The sequence below is a fragment of the Gossypium hirsutum genome, chromosome D03, assembly GCF_007990345.1.
Source record: "Gossypium hirsutum isolate 1008001.06 chromosome D03, Gossypium_hirsutum_v2.1, whole genome shotgun sequence".
NCBI classification, from domain to species: domain Eukaryota; kingdom Viridiplantae; phylum Streptophyta; class Magnoliopsida; order Malvales; family Malvaceae; genus Gossypium; species Gossypium hirsutum.
The window spans coordinates 8,299,606-8,314,468 of record NC_053439.1 but is presented as its reverse complement, the minus strand read 5'-3'; the positions used below and the strand labels follow the sequence as shown (position 1 = coordinate 8,314,468).

Below are 14,863 nucleotides of genomic sequence, written 5' to 3'. Positions count from 1 at the left end.
TTGCAAAGGAATTCTTCAGTCAAAATAGGTAATTTTTTTTAACATAAAATGACCACAAGGGCCACATATTTAGGGCAAGTTTGGTTGGGGGAATGGAATAGACTTGTAATGGAATAGAGCTGTAATAGAATAGAGTGGTAATCAGTAATTCAGTTGTTTGGTTGAATGAGATGGAATAGAGTTGTAATAGCATTCTTGTGTTTGGTTGAATGGAATAGATGTTGTAATAACAGAAGGAAAAAGACTTAAATGACCAAAATACCTTTAGTAGAATTTTTTTAGATAGATGATTATTGTTTTTAAATTTTAATAAGATCATTATTAAATATAATTTAATAATAAATAATAAATAATTTAATTATATTTTAACATAATTATTATTAAATACAATTTAATAAAATAATATATAATTTAATAACATTCTTAATATTATTATTAAAATATGAATTAATAAAAATAAAAATATATAATATTATAAAAATAATATATAACTACTTTATTATTTTTAAACACATATTTAATGTGCTAAATGTTCCATTATCAATTTATTTTTTCCTTGCACTCTTTTTCTTCCTTTAATAAATTTCTTTTATCTTTTATATAATAAAAATCAAGTTTATATAATCTTCAATTGAGTTAATTGGAAGATCCATCTACAACCATGGTTGAATAAACAGATTATCATCTTTATAAACGTATCATTTATATTTTTATATAGTTAAATTAAAGCACTTGTTCCTTATCAAATAACTGTAAGGAAAGTCACTCCAAGCTAAGGTGCTATACTGTAAACAAGCATAAAAAGAGCACATAAAATATATATTTTAAGGTTCCATCTCTAATTGGATTATCCTCCACATTCATGCAACCAAGCATTGCAAATGGCGTACATATCTACATACAATCTACATTTTGATCAACTACAGGTTGCAAGAATGCTCAGTAGCGGTACTTTGTCAAGTAATCTTTCAAAGCAATTACCAGACCACGACCTTTCCTTGCCCCATGGCATATAGTCTCAATGATGTCTATGAACTCTTATTTGTCCTTGAGAGCCCAGTTAATCTTGTTATTATCAGTGCCATGATCAATCATAAGCGTTTCTGAAAAAAAAATTACTGTCAATGGATCGACAAATTAAGCAACACAATCAAGATACTCAAGGTGTTTCCTCCTTAAAACTCCCTCCCTTCTATCTGAATTAGGTGGTGCATATCCCTATTTTCAGTTCATAAATGTTCAAATGAGAAACCAAAATTTATTTAATAAATACAATCTATCCATCCGATGACAAATTGGTTAACCCTAGATATCAAATATGAGACATATAGATTCTTTTGCTCTAAATTGTTGCTTCATTGATTCCATTAATTGGAAAAGAAAGCCACCAAGATCATAGAATAAAGAAACATAACACCCTTAAGAAAATGCATTTGTAACAAACTAAAATCTGATACTAAACGCCTCCTAAAAAGATACATTGATACTAAAAGCAAAGCCTAGTACCTTGGCATCATTAAACAGAAGCAACTCATTACACTAGGAATGCAACAATTAAAATGTTATTAAGCTTTAAAAGCACAATCCAGTGAATTGTAAGAGAATTTTTTTATGAAACATTCTACAAAGCCGATAATATTAAAGGTAGCAACAATTAACAAAAGATCACCACTTTACATTAAAAAACCTCATTCTTTAAGGTTGAAGATGTAACTTATTAACAATTGTATTACCATTAGAATTATTTGTATTTCTGACCCCTCCTTAAATGAAAGGAATGCTTTTCAGTTACTAAAATCATGGACTTTTAAAGAAGTCTAAAGTCACACTAGTACAAGACTAAATCATTTTTTCTGTATTTTTGTAATAGAATACATGAAAGATACTACAGCCACTCTAAACCTCACCTTCACAGATTTGTCCATGTCATCACTTGTACCAGTATCATTCTGTGAGAAGCTTCTTTGATAACTGGGAGATCATTTTTGTGAACCTGAATCGTCAAGTATATTTGACATTCTGGTTAATAATATTTTACCAGGAATAATGTGATCCTTAAGCAACCTTAAAAGAGGCATAAAAGAAAATTATTATTTGTTGATGAAACAATAAATATGGAGTAAACAAGTGCATGAAGCAAAGATTTTATTAACATGTAATCCTAGCATTTGCTTTTACACTTAAGATAATAAAAACCACCATAAATTTCCAAATCCACATAGGCAAGGTAATAAAGGTTATATAACACGACAAGGGAACTTTACTGTAGAAGAAAAATTTTCAATTTGACTTCTTAACAATGAAAGAGAGATTTGCATAAAGAAAAGCAACATTGCAACCCATGTTAGCATTGATCTTCAGCCAATTTATATTAAGAAAAACAACTCCGCAACCCATGTTAGTATTTCAACTAATTTATGTTAAGAAATCCAAGCTCAGCAATATTATCATTCATAAGCATGGGCAAACAAATAGTAACATTTTTGTTCCATAACCTTTATGAACTCCCCACATTTAATAACTGTGCTTTTTATTATAAAAAAAACCCAAGCTAAAAGACAATGAGTAACCCTTTTTTAACCCCTGTGATGCTTATGATTCCCCAACAATAATGCCATGATCAAATTACAACATAAACCAAAATATCAGACTTTTTAGGAAAAAATAGATAAATACTATGATCTAAGCACAAAGATGAAAGGATCATCTTTCAAAAGAAAGAGAAACCAGGTTATGCCATTAAGTAGAACTTGTGAGATCTGACTTTAATTCCCAAAAGGTGCTTTCAATCTAAGTGCAAACCGTAACAAATTAAACCCAATAAACCTAACTGAAAATTTTTGTGAAATCAAAATTTCCACTTAAAAAGGAAAAATTCTTCCACGGGAATTCATAATCAAAACTAAAATTTGAAAGATCAGAAGGTATTTCTCTAAATCCAATGAAAAAGAACAATCCAAAATCAACATTGAGAAACCAAAAAGAAAATGGAGGAAGAAAAGTAATGGGAAATTGGAACAATTAGAAAGAGGTACCCTTGGACATTCTTGAGGGTTTGATTAAACCTGGAATCAAGGCTTTCTTTGTTATGTTGATCTTCTTCGCCTTGGCTGCTACTGTTGTTCTTTTAAACCCCTCTTCTTGCTTTCTCCAAACGTTCTACATAGGCATATTGGGAGAATGGTGAGGGTAAAGAGAAAGTAAGAAGATAAAGTTTAAATAAAATAGAGAAATTTCATTCTCACACGATAATCTTTGAGATTTGTTGAAAAAATATCAAATGGGAGTTGGGAGTTTGAAGAGGATGTGAGATGGGTAGAAAAGGAAAGAAAAATAATTTTGTATATTACTGGAAGTGTTGAATAGCCATTCGTTAAAGATGGTATTGAATTGTTATTCAATGGTTTTGAGGAATCAGGCTGTAATGGTTATTCAATGGAATAGGTTTTGCAGCCAACCAAACCCTTGAATAGTTTTATTGTGTTGAATAAGGGAGGAATGGCTAAGCCATTTATGTGAACCCAACAAGGCCTTATTAAACTCCTAAAAAATTACAGCATCATGGATATCTGAGGGATAGTCTATGTCAAAAAAGCAAGTTCCAGCCTCTGCATACATTTTCTTACAAATTAAATCAGCGACCATATTACAAGAACGATTAGTCTAAACTAAATCAGCTGACTTAAAGTTAAAAAAAATCTTTTTTGCACTCCTTGATCCACTCGCCATTGATCGTGATGTCAATACGATGGTTCTTCAATTTATTGACAAGGCATGCATTGTCCATCCCAAAGATCACATCACTTTTAATGTTTAGCCAACACGCCAGCTTGATGCTTTCCTCAAATGTGTAACACTCGGTTTCTTCCACCGAAATCGGTATTTCATTGAGGCCCCTACCATCTTACAACACAAACCCATCTTCTTCCCTAACAATAACACCATAACCAACTTTATTATTACAAACCAAAGCATCAAAATTAATTTTTACAAAACCCTTAGGAGGCTTTTCCCATTTCTTAACAGTGGGGTTAGTAGAAAGCAGCGGCTCATTAATAAAATTGCAAATGCAAAACTCATGACTCAGGGTTCTAGCCCTGCCCCAAATAACCTGCACCTCATCTTCCTTTCCTTTGAAAATGAAATTGTTTCTATTATTCCAGCTATTCCAAAATGTAGTCATAAGGTTAGCCATAACTTTTTTTTTATCAAGAACTCTTATAATATCTTTCAACTAGTCAATACAATACTTGTAATCCTTCGAAATGGTGCTATCGTCTAGACCACCAAAAGACAGGATCGCCCTAGATGTAGGCAATCTTTAAGGGTATAAACAAAGGTCTCATCCTCAGCTCCGCACCTAGGACATTCCTGCCCAAAACCATATCAAATGGATGCAATTTTAACATTAGTGGGGAGGATCTCATGTCCCACACGCCACGTGAACACCCAAATCTTAGGGATAATATCGAGCTGCCATATAGCTTTCTAAAAAAACCTGTGAGGACCAAACCCCATATACTTTAACAATAGCCAAGAATAAGCTAACTTCGACGTGAAAGAGTTATGAGGGTTGTGAAACCACATCGCTCTATTGCATTGACTCTCACCCCTAATTGGTAAGTTACGAATTTTATCTCCCAAATCTTTCCCAAACAGCTCACGAACTTTGTCAATATTTCATCTTCTACAATCCTCGAGCCAAAGGTCTTTAACACTACACTCATTAGGGTTTAGCAAATTTGAATTAAGGTCCCCACTGCTTAAACCTTCCAACCCCTAGTTATCGGTCCAAATGTTGATACGGTCACCATTCCCAACTGCCACCCGAACCCTTCCTTGAGAGCTTCCGCCACAGCCATAATGCTAGACCAAGTGAATGAAGCTTTTTCAACTCTTTTGGGATGAAAAATATCAACTTTGAGGAAGTATTTTGAACTTAACACTTTGTAACATAAGGTGTCTTTTTTTGTTTATAAGCCTTCAAACTTGACACCCAAGAATTTCCAAATTTACAAGCTGGATATCCCTAATCCCGAGACCTTTCATACCCTTAGGATGACACAAGTTCTTCCAAGGAAGCATCGTCTAGAATCTACCCCTCTCTTTGCCCGTCCACCACGTCCTACTAATCTTTGCTTGTATGTCTTCAACTACACCTTTGGGAGCCAGAAAAACCGATAATGCGTATGCTGGAATAGATTGGAGAACTACTTTTATGAGGATTTCTTTACCACCAAAGGATAGTAGCCTCTTAGTCCAACTGTGTATCCTACAAGACAACCGGTTAGTGATCTCTTGGAAAGCCAAATTTTCTTCTTATCAACCGGAAGAGAAAGGCCAAGGTAGTTGTCCAAATTTTCCACCACCTTCATACCAAGTAAATTGTCAAAAAATTGTCTTTGCACCCTAAGAGTGTTAGGACTAAAAAGAATAATCGACTTATCAAAATTAATCTTTTGACCTGAAGCATTAGCAAAATCCTTTAGAATATTAATACGACCCTCACCATCACTTTTTTTATTTCTAACAAAAATGAATGCATCGTTGGCGAAAAAAGGTGATTTATCCGAGGTCCATTTATACTGGCCCGGATCCCTCTTAAAATATTATTGCCTTGTACACGAATAAGCATCCTAAAAAATGCTTCCATGCAAAATAAGAACAAATAAGGGAAGAGGGGATCCCCTTGATAAAGTCCCCTCTCGGGAATAATAACATCCGATAAAATATTATTGCATTTAACCATATATCTTATAGAATGAACGCAACATATTATTTTATCAACCCACTTATCAACGAAGCCCATTTTCTTCATAACCTTCTCAATGAAATTCTATTCCACATGATCGTATGCTTTGCTCATATCGAGCTTGATAACTAATCCTTTATTAGGGCCATTTTTAAAACTTTGAAGGTGGTGTAAAAGTTCGTGTGCGATCAAAATATTGTCATGTATCATTCTCCTCGGGATGAAAACGCTTTGATTTTTACTGATACAACCAGGGAATGTGACTTTGAGCCGATTTGTAAGAACCTTTGAGTTGATCTTGTAGATGGACCTGCATAAACTAATAGGACGGGAATTAGTAATATTACTTGGGTCCCAAATTTTAAGAATAAGAATGATTATAATATCATTTAAGTAAAAGATATCTTTTTCTCCATTGAGAACGTCCAAGCATAACAGAATAGTTTCATCACCCACAGTCTCCCAATTATACTTGAAAAAGCTCCCCGAGAGGCCATCAACACCAGGGGCTTTTCTTAGATCCATTTCTTTGATAGCTTGAATAACTTCACTCTCCGTGTAGTCTGTTACAAACCACTCGTTAGTTTCCTTAGTGACACACTATTGGATATAGTCCAAATCATGGTTGTCAACACATTGAAAATTAGACTGAAACAACCTACAAAAGTAATCTTTAGCCACGTTGCAAATTTCTTTATTGTTAGTTACCCAATTCCCATTCAAGTCTTTAACCTTGTCAGTGTTGTTCTTCTTAAGATGGCCGGTGGCTCTCGCATGCAAATAGCACGTATTCCTATCCCCCTCCCTAAGCCATTGAGACAAGGACCTTTGAGCCCAATATTTCTCTTCTTTAGCATATAGATGACTAAGCCCACAACGAGACTCCTTCAACGCATTAGCACTATCATCCCTTTGCGAAGAGTCAATAACCTTATCAATCTTCTGCTCAAGCTTACAAATCTCTCTTTTCATTTTACTATATTTGTCACATTACCACAAACCAAGAACAGAGCGTACTCTATCAAACTTATCAACGAAATTTGAACCACCACTATTCCAAGCATTGCTAATAATGCTTTTAGCCTCCTTGTTAGTAGCCCAGCATTCATCAAACTTGAAGCACAACCTAGGGTATTTAAGATGTTCTTTAGGCTTACGGCCATACATGTCCATTATTATAGCATGATGGTCAGCCTTAGTTTGACGCACCACATTAGTTGCCATGAAAGGGAATTTCTCAATCACAGACACCGAAGTTAAGAACCTATCTACCCTTTCCTCAATCATGCTACCACCACTCTTATTGTTAACCCAGGTAAACCACCCTTTATCTGGTTTAATGTCCACGAGAGTCATCTTATCCATGATGTTTTTAAACTCATTCATCTACATCCGTACCTTCTTGCAACCATTATCTTTTTTCTCTTTATTCAGAATAGCATTAAAAACTACCCCAACCACCCAATCCTCCCTCACCGAGCCACCAACCCTTCTCAACATGTTTCACGAGCTGCTTCTAAGGTTTGGATTCGAATGCCCGTAAAGGCCAATCACTCTAATATTGCTATGATTCTCCAACCGAACTAAGGAGTCAATGTGGTGCTTGGAAAAACTTTGAATGGCAACATCCACCCTTTTCCTCCATATTAATGCGAGACCACTACAACCCTCAAAGCTCACGGCTAAAAAATTATGCATCCTGCATCTATTTTGAACACAATGGAAATCATTAGCATTCATCTTTGTCTCACTAAGGAAAATAATATCGGGGTTGTTAGCAACTAGGAGTTGCTTAAGCTCTCGAACTGTCGCGGGGTTCCCCAACCTACGACAGTTCCAACATAGGAACTTCATTGTTCTTGGGGGGGTTGGTCACCAGTTGTCGCTTTTGAGGGTGATAAACAATCTATTAACTTTCTACGAATAATTCTGTTCGGGCTCTATTTAGTTAACTCCCTACTGCTTCCTCTTGTCCTCTTTTTCTTGTTTTTCATTTTCCCTGGTCCTTCATGCGTCACCTTAGTAGGCCGTTTTTCCATAGGAGAACTCGATTCTGAATCTTCCTCTATATGTTTGATTTTTTCTTTTCCCAATGATTCTGTTGGTTCGTTCACCTTTCCGTTTCCTTGATTCTCACCTTTTGGTGCACTCTTCATGTCTTTTTTTATCTATAATAACTTTTTCCCCATTTCTCTAGACCCCACAATTCTAATTTGGCACTCCAATAGGAGCTCTAAGCTAGTTTCCATATTGGAAACTTGTGTTGTTTGACTTGCTTAGCTCCTCCTTATCACATTTTTGGGTGGAGTAACTTATAAGACCACAAACATAACATAAACTAGGCAGACATTCGTATTTAATATTGCAAACAAACTCAGCACCCTCACTATTCATAAATTGAACAAACCTTCGCAGAGGTTTGAGAACGGCTATTATAACCCTTAGCCAAATATATTCTTTCCATCCACCATCTTTATTACGCCAGTCAATGTCAACAACTTCCCCAATCGCTTTGCCTACATCCATAGCAACTTGTCTGTCCATATACTCCAGAGGTATATTAAAGATTCTTACCCAAAATAGAGTAAAGTTGAAGGCATAAGACTCCACATCCATGTCTTTGACATAAGATACCATACTGAATTAGACATTGGTCGAACAACCAAGGAGAAAGATTCAGTACCCTCTTCCTATCTTCTATGTTGTCAAACTTTACCAGAATTGCACCTTCTTCTAGGACCACGAAATTAACATCCTCTTTAGTAAACCAAAGTGACTTAAACATTCGGTACATCGATTCTCTATTAACTTTCTCCCCTGAAATTATTTTCCCAAGCCCATGCTTCAAAACCCTGGGGTTATTGGAACCCAACTTAGTGTTGATGAACCTTATAGCTTATTTCTCTGAGAAATTTAACTTCTCCCAAAGTTTGTTGGTGTCCTCTACCATTCTAGCGCCCACATATACACCAAAAAGAGATGCAAAAGTACAATCCAAACCAACATATCAAAAGCAACCACAAAAGCACCAAGAATTCTGTGAAGAAACAAAACGAGGAAAATAAAACAAAGCAATAACCAGAGGTACCCAGGAAACAGCAAAAATGAAATGAAACTAGAAACACAAAGATAACAAGAATGGAGATCAGGGGATAGGTAGGGTAATGATGCGATCCGGCCCGGGTGAATCGATTCGTTTCTCGTAGTTGCCCGATCGTCGATGAGGAGTAGTTGGAGTTGTCAAAATTGGGTGAATTAGGCTAAAGGTTGCAGAAGCTTTTAAAGGGGTTTAGATGAGTGGTTTGGTGTTGGTAGGTTCGGTTTAGAATAGAAACAAGGTAGGATAGAAAAGGTAATTGATGGTGATGGATAATAGAACTTAAGCGTCAAGAAAGTTTCAATACTATGATAAGTATCGCCCCAAATCTTATATGGTTTAAGGTGAAAAGATGGAAACAGGAATATAGACCTCGACCCGTTACTTAGCAAAGTAAAAACCGAAGGTATATTGAAATGGATGAACGCCACACCGGGATTGGTGATAAGTTCAGAAAGAGTTCGGTTGACGCCACTAGCACGCTAAATAAGCCAAATCGAGACTCACACAAAATATGAGAGGGAGAATCCTCACAAGAACAATAATTCATTCAGAAATTTGACAAAAAGTCCTTTTACAATAAAATTAATCAATTATATATAGCCATGACATTGGCTAGCCGAATAGACAAGCAAAGATGCTGAATGGTCAGCAAAATAAATGCTAATTAGGCTGGAAAATTCCATGTAGCTTCCTAGAACGTCCAAGGGAAGTTTCTTAGCTTGTAAGACTTGAATGGACAGCTTCTAGATGGTGTTAACTCAGCTGGAAAGATTCATGGAATGTCTTCAATGCTTGGCTGACTATTGAACTATACGAACAGCTTTGAATGGTGTCTTTTGATGCTCACGAGGAGCCTTAAGCAGAATAAGCATGCCAGGTTCATTCTCCTCTCCTTAATGTTGTTCCAAGCATGTACCTACTGGTAATTAACTCTTGCCCATTGTTCTTCACGAAAAGGCATATGGGAAAAAGGAGCAATCAGTAGCTTTTAATGCTATCCATGCATTCTATCTTCAGCAGCTCATTAATGGACGTCCTTTGCATGCTGGACAGCTCCTTTAATACATGTTTTGCTGCACATTGAATTCGACCAGCATGACTCCTTTAAGGCTTTTGTTGAACACGAAAAAGGTGTTTTGGAGAAAGGAAATCAGCAGCCTCTTCCTTAATTGCAAGTCAAAGTACATGCTTCTCAATTAATTACCGTCCATTAAATAGCCACATGAAAAACACCAGCAGCTCCTTTAATGCCGTCCAAGGGAGGATGTACCAACATGGATTGATTCAGCAAATTAAATTCATTGTGGACACATTAAATTCGGCAGTAAAGAATTAAACCTGCACATTAAATTGGTCTTTAAATTCGGCTGACTTAGACGTAATAAATCAGCATCTTAAGACAAATTAAATTGGCAGCAACTTAATCAATAAATATGCTCATAAATTCGGCTGAAGCTAAAGACTCATTAAATATGGCAGAAGGCACATTAAATTTCGGTAGTAACTAGACATATTAAATAATGTAATGAGCTAACTAAGACATATTAAATTGCTATACTAAATAAAACACGATCAATTAAACTCAAGAAATATTAAAGATGTTCAGATTTAAACAAATTAATTTACTAAAGATTTAAACAAATTAATTTACTAACACTTATTTGAGCCGAACTAAAGCTAATAAATTAACTCATTTAATTTATTTCAGCAAATAAAAAAATGCATAAAATTAAATAAAAGCGAATTAAGCTCAACGAGCTATCAGCTCGAATTGAGTTCCATGGAGCTGGAACAAGCTAGTTCAGCTTGCAAAAGTTTTCGAATGGCGCTTGATGAATTGAACCAAGTATGTTTTCGAGGCAGGGTCGTATAATAGGGGAAGAGGAAATAAGAAAGAGAAGAAAACGCGAATCACACTAAAAACACAGCCAAGAAGCCAAGTCACAAAGAAACTCACCTGAAAACCTCTGAAACCCCAGCGAACTCTCCCTTGCAACTAGGACAAGAAAAAACTCAAAAAACCCCAGAACCTAGGTAGACGAACACAAGAAAAGATAACAAGAAATGATACTAAAAAACCTATATAAAACTACTAAACCCTACCTAACTTTTTTTTAAAAAACCAAGAAGAGACAAAAAACCTAATAAGAGAACGAGAAAACACATAAAATAAATGCACTCTATGAAAAATAGTAAAAGAATGATCAGATTTAATAATATCGTAGAAAATTCAAAGGGAAAATTTTCCATTAATGGCATGCCATGTAAAATTAAATCAAAGAAACTTGTATGATAAAAGGACAAAACCATGCACACCTACATATCTTTTAGGAAAAGAGTTAATGATGGCAAAGATACGACAAAACCTTTACAAGAACGACTTTCTTTCCCATCGAGCAGAACCTAATTCAGGCTATGAAGTTCTGGGCCAACCACATATGCCACGATCGTACAACCTCGAACGGCACGCCACCACAACAAAAATAAAACCCCACTAAATGCAAGGACAACCTACCTCACTCAACAATCTAATTATTCTTTTAGCGAGAATAAAGATGGACACAACACCCACCGAAAACCAAGAACTGAATGCTTCAAAATCTTGGAGAAAAATAAAAAAATAAGCTTCCTTCTTTCTTGTATCAGTAAAAACAAGTCATTTTTTTAAAGAAAAAGACAATAAAAGATCCCACTCAATATATTGCATCCACCATAATAAGCTCATGAATATCCATAGGATAATTCATGTCAAAGCACCAGTTACAATTGTTTTTAATAACAAAGTGAAAAATAAAGTCAGCCACTAATTTACTACTCTTGTTTATCCAACTAACTTTGACTGAATCATACATATCAAATTGAGTACACAAAGCTTTAATATGGCTATCCATTATGGTGACACCATTCTCCCTATTATTAATCTTATTTACAAAATTAGCACAATCAGATTCCAATATAATATTCTGCTTCTTCAACCTCTTAGCAACCTTTAGACTTTCTTCAAAAGCCACAATTTCTGCCCATTCAGCGATCATCGAGCAATCTTTAATCCCCCCACTTCCACTGAGCACAAACCCGTCTTCGTCTCTAGCAATGACTCCATAACCCATCTTTCCATTTGAGATCGTCTCGTTAAAGTTAATTTTAATAACACCAGTCGGCGGTTTTGTCCAAACTTTACAAATAGCGGTCACTAGAATAACAGGAGAATTAACCAGATTATGAACTCTAAAGTCATCACTAAGGATCATCACCCTTTCCTAAACCCCACGAGCATCGTCCTTGTTGTCCTTAAAAATACGATTGTTCCTGCTGTGCCAACAGTTCCATAACAAAGTAAAGAAGTCGGTAGTAGCCTTCAAATCCATAACCCAAAAAGTGTCTTCCAGTCAGTCAATACACCTCATGTAGTTACCATTAATTAACCGATTGTCAAGCCTTCTATGAGTCAAAATTTCCTGAGTCGATGGACAGTCCTTCAACGCATGAATGAGGGTCTCCTCATCAGTATCACAACGAGGACATTTCCTCACAAAGTTCTACCGAATGAGCACAATTTTATTATAGGTAGGAAGGATTTCATGGCCAACCCTCCAATTGAACACCTTGATTTTTGGCAGCATCTTCAATTTCCAAATAACATGCTAGAAGGCTCTATGAGGGCCAAAGCCCACTCTCTTAAGGATGATCTAAGAATACACCAACTTTGAAGTGTAACAGCTATACAAATTATGAATCCAAGTTAATCTATCTTCGAAAGCTCCATTAGAGATGGGTAAATCACAAATTTGATCCCCCACCTTCTTACCAAACAGCTCACACACCCTCTCCTGGTTCCACTCCATATTATCTTGATGCTATAAGTCTTTAACCACCTTTTCACTTTCAGTCAACAACGCATAGTTAATGGAATCCCCACTAAGACCGTCGAAGCCCCACTTATCATGCTTTTACCATCACCAACGAGCTAGACAAAACCATTCTCAAGTGCCGTAGCCGCTTCAGCTATACTAGACCACGTAAACGAGGATTTGTCCACCCTTTTAGCCCAGAAAATATTTCCATCAGGAAAGTACTTGGAACTAAAAGCCCTATAACAGAGGATGCCTTTGAAATGAATAAGTCACCACACCTGCCGACCGAGAAGAGCGATGTTGAATATATGTAGGTCCCGAAAGCCCATACCTCTCATACCTTTTGGTTGATATAACCAAAAATAGGTCATTTTAATTGTTAAGAAGGGGGCAATTTTGTTCATTCTACTTCAAACATTATAACACTATAAATAACACTTTAAAACGTGTTTTAGGGAGATTGGGATTTAGGTTAATTTTAGTTAGTGGTTGTTGTAACTTTTCATTTTATCTTTCTGCACTTTCTTTCCCAACTCAAAAGTACAAAGACCTTCTTGTAGCTTTGAGTGTTTACTATCAATTTTAATCAATTTTTCTTTAGTTTTTGCTTCCAAAGTTGCAATTGAATACTCAAAACCAAGGGATCTTGTGTTACGCTCTATTGCAACAATCAAAATCAAGGACTTCAACAAAATATTTGAACAATTTCTGAACTCTTTAATTTTTGTACTGTTTATTTTTAAAATGAACGTGAAAATTATTGGGCTTTGTTTGTTCAAGATGAGCATGAACTATTTTTTTTGGGTAGTTGGTTAATTGAATTGTTGAACAATTATTTTAAGGATTAAAGACTAAATTGAATAATTCGACCAAAATTTAATAGACATAGAAACTTGGAATTGACAACTCTAGGTGTAAACGTAAATAAATGAAACCAAAATGAGGCGTTATCTTGTAAGAAATCAATTGGACCCATTTAGTTTAAGCTAGATCAAGAGACTAATTGGACTAAATTGTAAATTAGGTAAACTATTGACCAGGAGGTATTAATTAATCCGATTAGAAAATTATTCCTTCAAATCCCCTAACTCGAGAATTAATTATCAACACAGAAATTAATCAGCTATCGCTGTTTTCTTTGACTATTTCTATTATAAATTTTGGAATTTTTACAATTAAGTCCTTTAGTTATCATTATAGAGTAAAACCTTCAATTTGTGCTATGTCATATTATAGTTTGTTAGATTTTAGCTATTTAGACTTTCTCTTTTGCATGTTTGTTACTTTTAATTCAATCTTATCAATCTATCCCTTGTGAGTTTGATCCTTGTAATACTCCATAAGTGTTCCATTGTACACTTTATAAATATTACAACTTGACTTGTTACACTTGCAGTACACCGCCTGTTTTAATCATTATTTGCAATTTTCTCTGCTCAGTGCACATACATTAAGGCACGATCAACAGCCTTCTTAGTTATTATCATACCACGAACTGTGTCAAGTGTGGGCTCGAGCAACACAGACCAAATCATAAAAAAGAAACGATTTACTAGTAGGATAAGAATCTATGAATGTTGTGTGTAGTATGCTTTTAAGTCAACTGATGCTCTCTGTTTATCTAGAGATGTACAAGAGTTTTGGCTGAATAAGTAGTGAACTATAATTTAATGTCATGTAAAAAAAATAAACATAAGCCCTAAATCCCATGCCACCATTTGAAATAAAATATTACAGTCTACGAATCAATTTAAAACAAAATATGAAGATTTAATATGTTAGAATTAAAAAATGATAATGCCGAGACCTTCTGAATGTCATGCCCGCATCCTAACCTGATGGGTTATCTACATGATGAAAATAAAAGGGGAGTGAGCTATGAAGCTCAGTGTGAGTTCCATCAAAAGACAACCAAAGCAATTGATAAGCATATTAAATCCACTTACATAACTTACATCACATTTAGAAAATTTGGTATATCAAAATAACATAAAAGTTTTCACAATGTATAAGCAAAAACACATAAACCATATCTCAAGCAAATATCACTTTCAAATCTCTAAACCAAGCTATGATCCACAACATCACTTACCACAAACACTCAACTTATACACAAGCACAAAATATACCACTTATAAATAAATACAGGTTACTCCT

At 35.2% G+C, this 14,863-nt stretch overlaps 1 long non-coding RNA gene across 3 annotated transcripts; it reads right to left on the bottom strand.

Annotated features, from left to right (window-relative positions):
- Nucleotides 1-684: 684 nt before the first annotated feature.
- On the bottom strand, nucleotides 685-13,198 carry LOC107950559 (uncharacterized). 3 transcript variants are annotated; one of them, XR_001698106.2, is made up of 5 exons: nucleotides 10,810-11,210; nucleotides 3,246-10,190; nucleotides 3,036-3,159; nucleotides 1,908-1,993; nucleotides 685-1,103 (listed from the first exon to the last, which is right to left on the bottom strand). It is a non-coding gene; the product is annotated as an uncharacterized lncRNA (long non-coding RNA). The 3 variants fall into 3 exon arrangements; XR_005911138.1 differs by lacking the exon at nucleotides 10,810-11,210 and adding an exon at nucleotides 11,219-13,198 and having other exon boundaries at nucleotides 3,036-10,190; XR_001698105.2 differs by having other exon boundaries at nucleotides 3,036-10,190; nucleotides 10,810-11,211.
- Nucleotides 13,199-14,863: the final 1,665 nt, after the last annotated feature.